The sequence below is a fragment of the Dasypus novemcinctus genome, chromosome 25 (genome assembly GCF_030445035.2).
Source record: "Dasypus novemcinctus isolate mDasNov1 chromosome 25, mDasNov1.1.hap2, whole genome shotgun sequence".
Taxonomy (NCBI): Eukaryota; Metazoa; Chordata; class Mammalia; order Cingulata; family Dasypodidae; genus Dasypus; species Dasypus novemcinctus.
In genome coordinates, this window is record NC_080697.1 from 4,016,334 (window position 1) to 4,028,558 (window position 12,225).

The following is a 12,225-nucleotide window of genomic DNA, read 5'->3' on the forward strand; positions in this document are numbered from 1 at the left end:
TTCATGCAACAAATTGTGCAGACAGGACTGATATCCATAGCTAAAAGAAGGAAAGAGGACCCTATCTCCCACGTTATCCAAAAATTAACCCAAAATGGATCAAAAACGTAAAAATAAAAGCAAGAATCATAAAGCTCCTTCAATAAATTGTAGGAAAATATCTTTAAGACCTGGTAGTAGGAGGTAGATTCTTAAAGGAGATAAGAGGACTGAGATGGATTACTGATGTTTATTGTATTTAGAAGTTTTAATTAGCTGTAATGTAAAAGTGTGGAAATATACAGAGTGGATGGTAACACATAGTGAGTGACAGTTAATTTATAAATGGGGATGTGGCTGAAAATGGTAGTCTAGCTATGCAAATGCCAACTGACAGAATGTTGGAGAATAATTTAGGAACTGAACAGCACAGTAAACCAAGAGGTGGATGGGAATTTTGGTTGATGCTACAGATGCAAGAGTGTCCTTTGTTAGCTAGAGCAAATGTACATCCACAATTGCAAGGTGGTGGGAATGTGAAGAAACATGGGAAAAAATACAACTGGAGTGACCGATGGACTGTGGTTACCAGTAATAACATAATATTCTTGCATCTGTGCCAAAGATGTACTGTGCTGATAAAGGGGCAGTATGGAAAATATTTGCCAAATATACACTATGGATGTGATAACAATCAGATTATATTTTATAATCTGTAATATATGTTCCACCACAGTTTGGTATGTTGATAGAGGGGTGTTTGTTTGGGAATTTTGCACATGTGCATGATTCTTTTATAAGTTTACAACTTCTGCCATAAAAATATATTTAAAAAATTATAATAGGGTGGGTTGGGGAAAAATACACCAAATGTAAGATAAGGACTAAATTTGAAGTAAGATTTTGACAATATTCTTTTGTAATTTATAACAAACATCTCATGACAATGCAAGGTGTTGTAGAAAGTTGATGTATGGGACCCCTGTATGATATTATGCATGTTTGTTTTGTACGTTCACAACTTATACTATACACTTTTTCTTTATGTATGTTTATACATAAATGATTTAAAGATAATAATAACAATAGTGTGGGTTGGGGGAAAATATTTTGGTTAGTAGTAATATTTTGGCAGTGCTCTTTACTCATTAGTTAAAAATGTTTAACAACAATGCAAAGTATTGGTGGTAGGGTGAGGTATGAGCATCCTATATGCCGTTATATATGTTTGTTTTCTAGGTTCACAACTACTATTATACACTTACTGTTTATGTATGTTTATATATGAGTGATATACTTCAATACATTTTAAAAAAATGAAAAACAAACCAATATAGGGGTGGAGATTTTTCTGAAGTTTTTAATCATGAATTAAATGTCCTTAATGGAAATTGGACTACTCAAATTTTGTAATTCATTTTAAGTGGGTTGTGACAGTTTGTACTATTTGAAGAATTAGTCTGTCTCATGAAAATTTTAAAATGTATGGGTATAGAATTGATCATATAATTCTCTCATTGAATATTAAAGATGTATGCAAGTGGTATCTCCAGATTCTAACCTGGTATTGATTCTTTGCCAACCTTGCTAAAGGTTTGTTGATTTTATCAATCTTTTCCAAGAACAAGGTCATTGTACAATTATTTTATCAATTTACTTTCTCTTTTTAATGTCACTGATTTATGTTCTTATCTTTAACATTTCATTCCTTCAGTTTACTTTAGGTTTATTTTGTTCTTCTTTTCTTGTTTCTTGTATTAAAGCCTCAGATCAGATTATTGCTTTGAGGTTGTTCCTTTATCTAATGTAAGAATTGAGTGTTATAAATGTTCCTTTCTGTACTACTTTAGCTCTCTCCCACAAATGTTGCTATGTTGTATCTTAATTTTTATTAAGCTTATTATATATGTTTTATTTCCCTGGAACTTACTTCTGGGATTCATATATTATTTAGAATTGGGTTGTTTCATTCTAAGTGTTTTGATATTTTCTTGTTATCTTATTTATACCCAGAAGAATTCAATTGTGGTCAGAAACACACCCTGTATAATTTCAACTCATTTAAATTTGTTGAGAATTTATTACCCTGGATATCATCTACCTTTGTGTTCATCTTTGGGGTTGTTTTACAAAAATGTATGTACTGCTGTTCTTGGTTGGAACATTCTGTGTATATCAACTTTAAAAAATATATATTTATTTTTATTCTTTAAAGATACTTAGATTACATAAGTGATACATTAAAAATGTAAGGGATTCCCATGTGCCCCATTCCTTATGCCTCCTGCACTTTCCTACATTAACAATATCCTTCATTAGTGTGATACATTTGTTAAAATTGATGCACGTATATTGAAGCATTACCACTAAGTGTGGATTATATTTTACATTATAGTTTAAACTCTCTTCTGCACAATTTTGCAAGTTATGACAAGATATATTAACTGGTTTTTATTAGTAGATGATGATGTTGTATTCTTCTATGACCTTGTTGAGTTTTGCTGCAATTGCTTTATGAAATGTTAAGAGAATATTATTGAAATCTCAAATTGTGATCTGTGTATTTTCCTTTCAGTTCTATTACTTTATGCTTCACCTTCTTTGCAGCTTTGTTATATGGTATATACAATTTTGTTTTGCCTTGTCTTCTTGGTGGATTGACCATTTTCACTATGTAATGCTCCTCTCTGCCCCTGATAATTGTGTTTGTTCTGATATCTACTTTATCTGATATTAATATAGTCTCTTCTGCTTTTTCTGATTAATGTTTGCAACTTATAGCTTTTTCCATCCTTTTACTTTCAAACTACATGTATCATTTTATTATATAAATAATATTATGTATATATTATGTATATATGTATATGTATGTATATATATGTGCATGTATCCATTATCTCCAAATCTTCACTTTGTCTTCCTCATTATAATATAACTGTCTTAAAGTTTTCCTCTGTATATATTGAGAACCAAATCAGTGTTATAATTTTTTCTTTCATTATTATCAAAATTTAGGAAACTCAAGAGAATGAGGAAATATATTGTGTTTACCCATTTACTTAATCCTTCTCTGTGTTTTATTCTCCTTCTTGATTTTGCAATATTCCTTCTTTGATCATTTCCTCGGTTTTGATAACTTCCTTTAACAATATCTTAGGATAAGTTTGCTGGTGACAAATTCTTTTAGTGTTCCTTAATATAAGAATGTTTTTATTTTCCATCCATTCCTGAAAAATACATATTACTGCATATAGAACTCTGTGTTGTTGGTTCTTTTCTTTTGGAATTTGAAAAAATATTATATCATTTCCTTCTGATTTTCATGTCCCTAATGAGAAATCCACAGACATTTGAAATGTATTTGTGCTATAGGTAATGTATCATTTCTCTCTGATTGTTTTTAAGATTTTTACCTTTGTGTAGTTTTTAATTAAAATGCTTTACTTTTCAAGTCTGGGGAAAGAAAAAAAAAAACAATAAATAAAAAGTGCTAAAGTTACCCTTAAGAATTTGGTTGTAATATATTGACAAAGTCTGGGAAGGCAAATCCTCAAGCTCCCCTGGTCCTGATCCATCTCAGCAAATGATGGAAAAAATAGATAAATAACTGAAAATGAGATTGAGAATGTGAGATTTTAAAAATAAAGACAATGTAATTCAAGTTAACGTCTTTGAAGAGTAAATAAATGAATTCATCTACACCTGAATGAAACATACTTAACAATGGAAAACATTTTCTACAACCACAAAAAGTAAAAACTTTAAACCAAGATGAGGAGGATTTGTTTGCAGGACACGCACGCGGCCCCCGCAGCAGATCCCACAGAAACTTTACTGGTTGTCTTCTGTGGCTGATTAGAGACAGGACGCCCTAGGGGACCGCGGGACCGTCACACAGGGCGCAGCACGACACGGGCCACAACCCCCAGCTCCACTGCAGCACTGGCTTTGTGCGGAGAAGGCACACAAGGAAAGGTGAGTCGGATCAGATAGACACCGCTCCAAAGCTACGTCACCACGGAACTCCTGTCATGTAACCATTGAATGAGGTTTGGGGAAGCTTTGGGCTTTGTGGAGGGTCTTTGTTTAAAATTTTACTCCTTGTCTTTAATGTTTTAAATAACAAGGTCACTAAAACTCATGTACGCTGCAAAAACCCTCTTGCAGTAGTTAAGGTTAACCATCCAAGCAGTTTTTATTCATTAATATTCATAAATACACACAGCAGCTTCGTTAGAGGTTTTGATTTTCCTCTTCAGGCTAAACATGGAGTATTAGGAGAGCCTTTTGCATGTCAAGGAACAGGAAGCAGAGCTCACCCCTGCACTGCTGCCTACATTTACCTGCTGGAAGTCAAAATTAGTTAAGTGGAAATGATTATCATATATATTTTCTCTCTTCCTTTTGAATGTACACAATGTAACGAGAGTGACAGATCTGAAATTACAATCATCAAACAAACCCAAGACAGTCATTGTCCACCTTCACTGGCAGACACTGCACAAAGGACATGGTCTGCAGATTGGGATGTCATCAAAGAGGAGGTGGTGGAGGCTCATTTCCTGTATTACACTCTCTCGAATTTAGGTTTTCTAAAGCAACATCTAAAGGCATAATATCTACACAGTCCATAGCACCAAAATCTGCCATCTCCAACCATTCGTCTGAGGACGAGCTCTCTTTGCACCCTACAGTGGACTGAAGGGGCTCTTGGACAAACGGGCTGTGGTCTGCATGCTTGCTTTCCATGAACTGGAGCTCTGGTTCAGACATTTTAGGATCATCCAGCCTTGTCAAAAGAAACTGAATTCCGGATAGCTTGCTGACTGCTTTCCGTATTAGCTGTGTTGGTTGTTGCTGTGGATTGTGTGACTGTAGCGGTGACACAGCTTGTGTTGGCATGCTGGTTTGCACTGCTGCAGTCTGCAGCTGCTGCCGTGCTGCCTGGGCGTGCTGCCATTCTAGCTGCACCAGCACCTGCAGTTGCTGTAACCGAGAAGCAGGACGGCTGGAAGAATCAAGCTGGCCTCCTGCAGAACGGCTCACTCCTGAGATCTGACATAAAAGCTCAGCTGCAGGAGCCATGGCTTTCCTACTGCTTGGAGAGTATGAACTCTGAGAAGAAGAACTTCCACCAGTAGAACTGCTAGTGCAGTGCACCTTGGACCATGAGCATGAGGACCTCCTGATCGCTGGCCAGGGTGACACACTCTGCATAAACGTTGAACACTACTCAAGTCGTCCAAACCTCGAGGCTCTCTGTTCAAGATAAGATGAGCTGCACAGTTCCAGTCGCCTGCAGGTAACGCTGCGCAGGTTGGACAGGTCACATCTGCTGATGTTTCTGCATGCTCAGAAGTAACATGTTCATGAAGAGATGTCTCCCACAATAGGGACAAGTAAAAGACTACAGCTACTCTATAGAAAAAGCTTCCCCACCATACTGCACATAAAAGTCTACCCGTGTACCCTTATGCACACCTGTGCAGAGTCTCAGAGACAGATAAAGTAGATACAACCCCAGGTATTGGTCCTTTTGAGGGCTAAAGAGACCCATGGGTTCTATGGTCATGGCAGATGGGGTTCACTGCCATGTCAGTTGGCCCTTCTTTGGAGCTGGTGTTTCTGCGTGATGGAGCTGGACTCAGATGTGATCTCTTTTCACAAGCCTTTCATGCTACTTTACTGGAATTGTAGTTGGTGCTGGGGTTTAAGATATATCTAGGGGATTTGAATCTCTGGACTGACAATATGATAGCCAGGCCCTGACCTCAACAGACTTCAGCTCCTACACTCTGATCTATTGGACTTACCCTACTCAGCTAACATGGAGTTGAAGAATGTCAACCACCACACCATGGAGCCTAGAGTGCCTACAACTGAAAGGAGGAGAATTACATTCCGTATCCATGTGGAATCTAAGCTCCCTCTTGACGTAGATGTGGAATGGACACAACCAAGCCAAGGTCCACAGGAAGGAGGAATAGAGTAAGGATTAGAGTGGACTTAATGATATTCTATTCATGAACTATTGTGGTTAATAATTGAGAAAATGTGGAATTGGTGTGGAAAAGTGGCCATGGTGGCTGCTGGGTGCAGGGAATGGGAGGAAGAGATGAGATGTGGAGGCATTTTTGGGACTTGGAGTTGTCCTGAGTGGTGCTGCAGGGACAATTGCCGGACACTGTAGGTCCTCCCATGGCCCACTGGATGGAACGTGGGAGAGTGTGGGCTATGGTGTGGACCACAGGCCATGGGGTGCAGCGATGCCCAGATGTGCTCATCAGATGCAATGGATGTGACATGATGATGGGTGAGAGTGTTACTGTGGGGGGAGTGGTGAGGTGGGGGCGGCGGGGGTGAATGGGGACCTCATATTTTTTTAGTGTAATATTTTTTAAAAAATGAATAAATAAAATTAAATTTAAAAAAAAAGCCTACCCGTGTCGATGTACACGCATTGGGTGGTCACTTGTATGCCCTGTGCTTGTGGCACCATTTTCGTGACAAGGTGCAGAAAGATCATAATCATAGCAAATTAACACATACCTGCCACCTCGAAAACTTCCTATTACACATGCATCACAACTGACACCTTCATGTTGAGACAGCCTAGTGCAGGCAGTGGTGGCGCGGCTCCTCCCAGCTCCAGCTGCAGTGTCCCCCGTGGGTCTTGCGCCACCCGCACAGGCTGGCAGATCCCCACTTGACTCCTGGGCTCTGCCATGGGGGCAGGGTGGGCAAGGAAGCTCTGTGTAGGTTTCAGAGGATTAATTATGATTGTCTTGGCATGGGTTTCTTTGGGGTTATCCTCTTTGGGGTTGTCAGCTTCTTTAATCTGGAAATTTATGTGTTTTATTTTTTGACAAATATGGGAAAATTACAGCCGTCATTTCTTAAAACGCTTTTTCAGATCTTCCCACTTTCTCATTTCTTTCAGGGCTCTGATGATAGAAATATTAGGTCTAGAGGCTGGACTGATCCACGTGGTAATGAACTAGATATGGATACACTGATATGAACTTATCATCAGCTTAATATAGATACAGATGCATATTTATAGATGTGTGCATGCATAGGTGAATGTGCATGGGCTAGTATAAGCACATATATTCCCTTGCTTTAAAATCTGATAAGGCTTAAAAACAATGACACTTCAGTAGCAATGAATTTCCAGATCTTCTTTTCTAAACCTATATTACAATAAAAGGACAAAGGTTCCTTGGAAAAATGACTGGAGCAAGAATTGCACAAGATGAGCCAGGAAATGTCAGAGTGCCAGAAAGTAAAAAACAAACAAACAAAAAAAATGCTCAAAAAAAGGAATAAATCCAGAAAATTTAATACTATTTATTAATAATTTAATAAAAAATACTAATAATGGAGTATATCAAAGGAAAATAGAAGCTAACCAAAGAGCTTTCAGTGGCCAAATATGGAACATAGGAATTATAACCAACCAAATTATATTGAATTGTTAGGTAAAGTATAAAATACTTATTTAAGAATACTTACAGATAGAAATATAATCAAATAACCCAATAAATGGAGAGAGGCAAATTCCCATGCAGAATTAACCCGAGTAAATTACAGAGCTCCTCTAGGCTCAAGGAGGAGGCGCATGGGCTGCAGAGAAGCTTCCTTCCAAAGACGACCACATGCAGCAGGGGCAGAAAGAGCCCCTTGAAGGAGCAGACACCTGAGAGCCGCTTCCTCAGCCAGATGCCGAAGGTTAACTTCCTCTTCATTGTATATACCCTTGATATGAAACGACAGGAGCACTTTGCTTCTGAACACTTCCTTCCCAAACCCCATAAACCCAGTTTAAATATGAAGAAAACATCAGATAATGTTCAGCTAAGGAGCATCATTCAAAACACCTGATCAGTTCTTCTCAAAACTGTGAAAGGTATCAAAAACAAAGTCTGAGAAATCCACAGTGAAGAGGACCCTAAAGAATCATAAGAAGTAAATGCAATGTGGTATCGGGTTGAAATTCTGGGAGACGAAACGTTTTTACATTAGGTGAGAACTAAGGAAATCTGAATAAATTACTGACTTTAGTTAATAATAATGTATCAATTCAGGCTCATTAATTATAACAAAGTAACATGCTAAAATAAATTGGGAAACATAGAGAATATTTGGGGACTCTATTATTTTCTCAATATTTATGTAAATCCAAAAATGTTCCAAAATATAATATTCATTTAAAAGTAGAAGGACTCATAAATATAGTAAAACTATAAGCCATATTCTGGAATTCTTTTTTTTTAAGGAGGTACCGGGGATTAAACCCGGTACCTCATGCATGGGAAGCAGGAGCTCAACCACTGAGCTACATCCCCTCCCCAGCGAGAGAACTTTTTCTCTTTTGTTCGTTTGTTTTAGGAGGTACTGGGGATTAAACATGGGTCCTCGTATGTGGGAAACAGGTGCTCAGCCACTTTTAGCTAAATCTGCATTCCATGGAATAATACTTTATTGACACATAACTGACAAAAGTTTGGTTTCTAGAATTTTTTGAAGGTTTACCATGAAAGAAATGAAAACTAAAGATTAAAAGGACAAAGGACATGAACTTTTCTTCTTCATTAAAGAAAAAATCTAAATGGAAGAAATAAATGGAAGAAATTTTTAAATGAAGATATTTAACACATTAGTAATTAAAGAGATACATATTTTATTCGAATATGAACGGCAGATTTCACACCTATGGAAATTAAAAGGACTGAGGATACTAAGTGCTGTAGAAAATAAAATAACATTACATAAAACTAGTGAAGGTATAGGCTATGGACATCATTTTCAAGAGTATTTGGCAGTATCTAGCAGTAAATCCATATTGTTCAGCCTTCATAAAACAGTACGTTCATCCCTAACTATGTGGCATTGAATAAAACAATGCATCTCACTCAGTTGTAAAAGGAGAACTGTTTATAGATGCTCCTCCTTGCTTAACATTGAGACGACAATAACAGGATATGTGAAGTATGTATACACCTGAAACTGAATTATTTGTGGCACTTAGATAAATATATTGCTACATTTATCAAAATGAGGAAATCTCAAAAACATTATGTTGAGTGAATAAAATGAGTTGCAAAGATCATGTGAAATGGAATATTTAAATGTTTTAGAAGGAAGAGGAAGAATACCTGTAATGAATATTGATAAACGTATAAAACGTGCAGAAAGATTAAACTTTTGCTCAATACGAAGAGAACTGGGGGAGGAACGAAGACACAGAATTGATGGGGAAAACATTAAATATATATTTAGTGCCATTTAAAAAAAACTGTGACACAAGTATAGAAAAAATCTTATCATTTGTTACATCTATCTTTTGTATTATTTTCTACATTTTATCCTGCTGTATTTCGGAAGGCAAAAACATTAAACAATTGCTAAATTGTGTTTTTTAGAAAGAGTATAAAGTAAGTATCATGTAAGGATAATGCATGATATAAGGATGAACAAGTTTGTTGAAAATCTAATAATTTACGTTCAAACTGGGTAATTATTGTAAAGATTCCCAGGGCATTTTGAGGGTCATTACTGATGTTTACTTCTTCACTGTGAAATAGTGTCCCTCCAAGCTATAGAACAGAAACAGCAATTAAAAGGAATTCCTAACCGGACCTGTGGTTGGCATTTGTGTTGGTGTATACTCAGGAGACCTGAATCTCTGAACTGTCCATGTGATGCCCAGGTCCTGGGCCTCAGCAGACTTGCTGTTCCTACCCTCTGGTTTCTGGGACTTACCCTTGCCAGCTGACAGGGACGTGAAGAGAGTCAACCACCACACCAGGGAGCCACGAGTGCCTACAGCTGCAAGCAGGAGAATTGCATCCAGCATCCATGTGGAATCTAAGCCCCCTCTTGATGCAGAGGGGGACTGGACATAGCCATCCCAGGTCCACAAGAGGGAGGAACAGAGTATGTATTGGAGTGGACTTACTGGTGTTCTGCTGGTAAGGGAAGAAACTGTAGTAGTGATGTGGAGAGGGTGGCCGCAGTGGCTGCTGAGGGCAGGGAGGGGGAAGAAGAGATATGATGTGGGGGCATTTTCGGGATTTGGAGTTGCCCTGGGTGGTGCTGCAGGGACGGATGATGGAACAGTTTGTTGATGTGGGAGGGGTGGCGTGGGTGGGGTGTATATGGGAACCTCATATTTTTCTAATGTAACTTTTAAAAGAAAATAAAGAAGGAAAAAATAAAATAAAAGGCATTCCTAAGCAGATTGGAAGCTAAGGGTTAGCTTCCCCAGACTGCTGGCTGCACCTGAGCTGTGCTGAGCCCTGGGAAGCTCACCGCAGCTCCAGGAGGTAGGTTCCAGCAGGCTGCGCGGCGGGCGGCCCCGGGGGGCTCTACCTGCACCAGGTGTGCTTGCAGCCCGCGGAGGGGCTCTACCTGCGCCAGGTGTGCTTGCAGCCCGCGGAGGGGCTCTACCTGCGCCAGGTGTGCTTGCAGCCCGCGGAGGGGCTCTACCTGCGCCAGGTGTGCCTTCAGCCCGCGGAGGGGCTCTACCTGCGCCAGGTGTGCTTGCAGCCCGCGGAGGGGCTCTACCTGCGCCAGGTGTGCTTGCAGCCCGCGGAGGGGCTCTACCTGTGCCAGGCGTGCTTGCAGCCCGCGGAGGGGCTCTACCTGCGCCAGGCGTGCTTGCAGCCCGCGCAGCGCGAGGGGCCGCCCTGGACGCTGAGCCGGGGAGCAGGGCTGGGGGCGGCTGGCCCTGGCTCCCCTCCTAGGGGCTGGCCTCGACCCCAGGCCCGGGGCTGTCGCCTGTCCTCGCCTGTCCTCGCCCCTGTCCAGAGCTGCCCTCCACCTGCTCTGCTCCAGCGGCCGCCGCTGTCCAGCGGTCTGTCCAGTCTCAGGGTAACCAACGTTGGTTTAAACTGTGAACGTTTGATTTAAAACATAAGAGGCGATGGGATTTGGTGTGTTTATGTTCCGAATCTGTTTGGATGCGCTCAGTTTTGTAATCCAGCCCAAGGTGATGTATAACCTTAGCCCACTCCAGGATAATGCCATACTCAACGGCCAGTGGAAAAGGAAAATTATCTTACTCTCCTAAGAACCCCTTTTCCTCCATCTCAGCATCCCTTTCCTCCAAGCAGAAACTGGTGCAGTTAACAAGATTACATTCCAAACCCAAAACAGAACAAAGCAAAGCGAAACAAAACAACCCACTCCTCCCAACCTGCTGCCTCCCTCTTCTGCTCCCCTCCCTTCTTCCTGTCCAGTAGCAACTCTTAGGAACAACCAGGCTTGGCTCTCGGCATGAGGTGTGCTCCTCTACTCCCCCCACTCCTTCCCCAGGTTTTGTTTTTCTTTCCATCTTTATCAACTAATAATTACCCACAGACAACTCTGAACTTCCCCTTCACTCTTAACTACTCAGCTGGCAAAGCTGTGTTTACAGAGTTGCAAAATGGAAAGTGCTAAATTGATGGGACTCATTTGCATACGTTCCCCTTATAAAAGCTCAACATAAAACAAGACAGGTTGAGGCATCCTGGGAAGCGATGTGCGGGCAATTAGTCTGTTTAAAATATTTTGTCTATATATAGTGTGCAGACCGTCACTCACAGCACGTCTTCTTTGGCTGTGGATTTTGACATCCTGTTGTTTGCTATGCCATTAATTACAGTGAATAATGAAGATATTTTAAAGCCACAAGTCACAGTTAATAGGTTGAATAATTAAAGGCACAGTCAAGTTGATTTCCCTTCCGCACAAATCATTTAGTGTTCTAACACCATTGTTTGGATTTTCACCCAAAATGCTCCACTTCATTAGAATTTACCACTGCCTTGTTTCAGAAGCCTGAGTTTACCATTGTGTTCAGCAAAAGAGCAATTTGAAGAATTAGCCTTTGTGAATTCCCTGGAAATAGCACACTAGGGGAAATAGTTCTATTTTCACTCCTCTCCTGACCCCTCCCCACTGCCTTCAATTTGGATCAGGGCCGGCAATTTGTTATTCTGAAGCAATATTCAGTTGGCAGTTCATTAATGGAATAACTACCGATTAGCTGAAATTGTTAGGGGCAGTAATTAGTTTCATGGAGGTGAGGGAGACATACCTAATAAATAAGATGCAGGCACAAGCTGCCTTCATAGGCAAGTTTAACCACAGAAAGCAGAAACATAGAAGCAGCAGAGTACCCGGCACTGAGGGAAGCTTGGAGAGGAAGAGGGTCACTAGTTAGAAATGTCCATGGAAGAGAGAAACACGGTCTAAGGT

At 40.0% G+C, this 12,225-nt stretch overlaps 1 pseudogene; it reads right to left on the bottom strand.

Annotated features, from left to right (window-relative positions):
- Positions 1-4,512: 4,512 nt before the first annotated feature.
- On the bottom strand, positions 4,513-9,838 carry LOC139437591 (E3 ubiquitin-protein ligase KCMF1-like; annotated as a pseudogene).
- Positions 9,839-12,225: the final 2,387 nt, after the last annotated feature.